The sequence below is a fragment of the Mesoplodon mirus genome (assembly GCF_964341445.2).
Source record: "Mesoplodon mirus genome assembly, chromosome: 2".
Taxonomy (NCBI): Eukaryota; Metazoa; Chordata; class Mammalia; order Artiodactyla; family Ziphiidae; genus Mesoplodon; species Mesoplodon mirus.
This window is the reverse complement of record NC_138977.1, coordinates 160,607,533-160,612,206: the sequence shown is the minus strand read 5'-3', so window position 1 is coordinate 160,612,206 and position 4,674 is coordinate 160,607,533.

The following is a 4,674-nucleotide window of genomic DNA, read 5'->3' as shown; positions in this document are numbered from 1 at the left end:
TCAATTAAAAAAAAATATGCCTCAAATGTGTCATTTTCCCTGTGATGCCTGGGCTTCTGACCACGCTGTTCCCCTGCCTGGAACACTATTCCTTCTCCCAGCCCTACTGCAATCAGGCTCAGACTACTGAGTGTCTGGACTGCCCTTTCCCTGACAAGGCATTTTCTCACCCCAGGCAAGTTGGGCTGCCTGCTCTGTTCTCTCTCCCAGATTCTCATGCTTACCTGTCCAGACGTTAGTCACAGATCATTGCTTGTTTACTGTTCTTCTTTCCTGTCCACCTTCCGTGTTGCTCACAGCTGGACTGTAAGCAACCAGCACAGTGACTGACTCCAGAAATATTCTACATGCTCTCCTCCTCCCCTGTATTTGATGAATGAATGGCAGATTAAGCAAATTTTATCAATAGCTGTTGTAAGTGCCACACTCCTACAGGGCATCCTGTGACAGCTTTCTCATCATCGTTATTCACGTCATCACAGTTTTGCCTGATGTTTTGCAAATTGATCGGCGTGCTTAAAAAACAACTTTATCGGGGCTTCCCTGGTGGCGCGGTGGTTGAGGGTCCGCCTGCCAACGTTGACCGCGGGTTCATGCCCCGGTCCGGGAGGATCCCACATGCCGCGGAGCAGCTGGGCCCGTGGGCCATGGCCGCTGAGCCTGCGCGTCCGGAGCCTGTGCTCCGCAACGGGAGAGGCCACAGCAGGGAGAGGCCTGCGTACCGCAAAAAACAAAAAACAAAAAAACACAACTTTATCTGTTGTGTACGTGTCGGGTGTTTTCCAGAAAAATCTTCCCATTTTCCTGCTTGAACTACGGTTCAAAAATAAGCAAAGTAAAACTATCCTCACATCCTTCCACTCATTCGGCTGATTCTTAAGCTGGTCTCAGCACTTGAGTAAATTTGTCAGGTAGCTTGAGGGGCATCTTGGGTTTTCTCAGGCTCCGTCATCAGACATGGGTTCTAGATGCATTTTCATGGCAGCCTTGCCACACAAGTACTGCAAGAGTCAGTAGCAAGAGTCTTAATGGGGCTTCCCTGGTGGCGCAGTGGTTGAGAGTCCGCCTGCCGATGCAGGGGATACGGGTTCATGCCCCGGTCCGGGAAGATCCCACATGCCGTGGAACGGCTGGGCTCGACAGCCATGGCCGGTGAGCCTGCGCGTCCGGAGCCTGTGCTCCGCAATGGGAGAGGCCACAGCAGTGGGAGGCCCACGTACCACAAAAAAAAAAAAAAAAAAAAAAAGAGTCTTAATGGACTTTTCCATTAATGGCTGATGTCTGCTTTCCCCCCACTGGCCATCAGTGACTTCCTTTGAATGATCATAAAAATGCATTTTCGTGGTTAGATGTAAATTTCATTCCAGAGTTCCACAGATGTCTGGAAAACTCTGCTCCCGTTTGCAGACTCTACTGGGAGTGGGGTGGATTTTAGCGCATGGCCGAACACTTGGAGTTTGCAGCCTGACAGCCTCTGCTGGATGTGCTTGGCTCAATCTCTCACCGGCGATGGCATTTCAGAACCACGCGCCTTCATATTGCCATTAAATTGTATGCACTACACTTCCTTCCTTCTTTATTTTACTTGTAGCACCTAGCAGTGACCATTTCATAGGAGGTCTTGATACATTTTCATCAAAGAAATGAATAGATGAATCTGTCTCTGAGCCTTACTGTTCAGGTATTAAAAATGAAAAAATAATCTTTATAGGAGACTTAATTAAATGAATGTTTGTAACATGCTTATTATACTAATTGGCACATAGTAATTGCTCAATAAATGGGTCCTTGTGGGGACTGAAGGGGTTGGCATATCATGCAGACAAGAAGAGGGGGTTATGTAAAGGGGGACAATTCATCCAACAATGCTTCCTTCCCCAATATTTCAGGCAACACCTTTCCACGTACATAGTGCCTGACCATGGGATGTCCTAAGGGCTGCAGGAAGGTAGAGGAGGAACTCTTCACTTTGTCAGGGTTGAGCAGTAAGCAGGGGGCATTTCCAGATGAGGAGATGCCTCAGCTGGACACTAGAGGCTTGTCAGGGGCCCCCATGTAGGGAGGAAGGGCTGGGCATTCTCAGCAAAAACTTGGACTCATACTCAGAGGGTTAAAAGATCTTTGAGAACATTTACATTCCAAGTTAACAAACTTAGAATTGTCACCTACAAATTGGCACCTGCCATCTACCTCTACAAGGATCAAATCATGAGCTGCTGCAGCTGCTGAGCTTCAACACCCCCTGAGAGGAGTTCAGGGTGGAGATCAGGAATGAGGCCCTCTGTGCTCTGGGAAGAACTGGCAGAACAGGTCTTCAGATAGTTAGATATTTTCAGGAGAAGATTTTATGAGCCCAATTCTTGCATCTCCTTGTATCTAGAAAAGCACTAAAAATGTTCATGGTGACGTCTGCCCCTCGAGACTAGCAGCGACCTTCTGCAAAAAGTATGTGCTTGACTGCACGTACTCCCCCTTCGCCAAAATCACATATATACTGACCTCCCTGCTACCTCTCTGGAGCAGTTCCTCAGAGCTATCTGAAATGCTATCTGCTGGGCTATAGTCCTCATTTTTTTTTTTTTTTTCCCCACAAAGGGCTTCAAATGCTTGGCTTTTTTTTTTTTTTTTTTTTTTAATTTAGTTTTAGCTGTGTTGGGTCTTCGTTTCTGTGCGAGGGCTTTCTCTAGTTGCGGAGAGCGGGGGCCACTCTTCATCGCGGTGCGCGGGCCTCTCACTATTGTGGCCTCTCTTGTTGCAGAGCACAGGCTCCAGACGTGCAGGCTCAGTAGTTGTGGCTCACGGGCCTAGTTGCTCCGTGGCATGTGGGATCTTCCCAGACCAGGGCTCGAACCTGTGTCCCCTGCATTGGCAGGCAGATTCTCAACCACTGCACCACCAGGGAAGCCCTATAGTCCTCATTTTGCCCCAAATAAAATGTAACTCACAACTCTCACGTTGTACATTTTTTTTGGTTGACAGAATGTATTTGCATCAGAAACACAAATTAATTGTAAAAAATTTTTTTTAAGTTATTCTTTGTGCATGTTTTCAAAAACATTTTTCTTCTATCATATTCAAAATTATCTATTAAACTAAAAGAATATAAATTATTGATATAATTAATAATTATACATTATAATAGAAGAAAATTTTAAATAAAAATTCTTTAAACCAATCAAAAATGATTTATTACTTTGAAAATATGATGAAATCTCATTGACTACTTTTATGAAATAAAACGATTTTGATTCCAGTGTTCAACGTCCACCTAGTTGCTAATATAAAGAATCTGTATCATGCTTCAGACAAGTTCTATCTAGACTTACACACATTGAAATAAGCACAGAATGAATATTTAGTAATGCAAAATGTTCCTCAGCTACACCATGCAATTCTTGCCAATACCTGGTGGTTCATGAGTGCCTCTGGATCTACCTACTGGAGCCAAAAGGAAGCTAGAAATGGATACTCAGCCCTGCAGGGAAACGATACTCTGTTATACAGGAATCTGACGGTTCATGCACTCTAGAGCAGGGATGCCACGTGTTAACTCCTTTGTCTTTTCTGGTACCCAAACCCTCTGGCTGCTCAAATCCTCCTTACCCTTGGAAGCAGTGTCTGTCTCTAACATCAGCAGTGAATCAACTTACAAATCTTGGAAGCACTGGCATGCAGTCACATTTTGTTTTTAGGAGATAATGCTGGAGATGCAGAGAAGTGTTCCCGGGTTTCTGACCCATCTTTAGGGTTATGGGACATTCTGTGCCAGCTCCCCTGAAAAGGAAGCCCCAGAAGTTCTAACAAATTGCAGATGTGTTTATGATTTGCCAGACCTTCTAAAAGTGGGGGACCCAGTGCAGGAACCTCTCATGCCTTGATCTAAGAGGGATACACTTGGGCTTCCCTGGTGGCGCAGTGGATAGGAGTCCGCCTGGCAATGCAGGGGACACGGGTTCGATCCCTGGTCCGGGAAGATCTCACATGCTGCGGAGCAGCTAGGCCCGTGCACCACAACTACTGAGCCTGTGCCCTAGAGCCCGAATGCCACAACTACCGAAGCCCGCGTGCTTAATTAAAGCCTGTGCTCTGCAACAGCAGAAGCCCCCACTCCCCGTAACTAGAGAAAGCCTGCGTGTGGCAACGAAGACCCAACACAGCCATAAAAAACAGGGATACACTCTTTTGTATTAGAGTCTGATTGAGGGTAGTTTCTGTATCCTAGATCAGTTTATTTCAGTTTGAGTTTAAGGGCAATTTCAATTCTTTAGAGTACTGATCACTTCCTGAAACATTTTGTTTTAAAAAAAAAAAGCATGCTTTCTTGCCTATTTTCCTTCTTAGAATGTAAACTCTGCAAAGGGAGATTTTTTTCTGTTTTATTCCCTGCCTTGAGCAGCATGTTGTAAGATCTTGAAGAATAAGCAGTGAATGAGTGCAAAACTAAACAAAGATACCTAGATGGCCCACCACATGCCAAGGTGTTGGGGCCACTTAGGAGCCCACACATAGCCTGGCATAGCAGAGGACAGCTGATTCTAAAATAGACTCAGACCTGCTTTGCCTCCCCTTCACTCATTCACTCACAACTCACTCACTCACTGCATTTGTCAGTGTAATATGAAGAGTGGTACACAAAACTGACCCTGAGGGCTTAGTTAGGCTGCTTGGACAAGG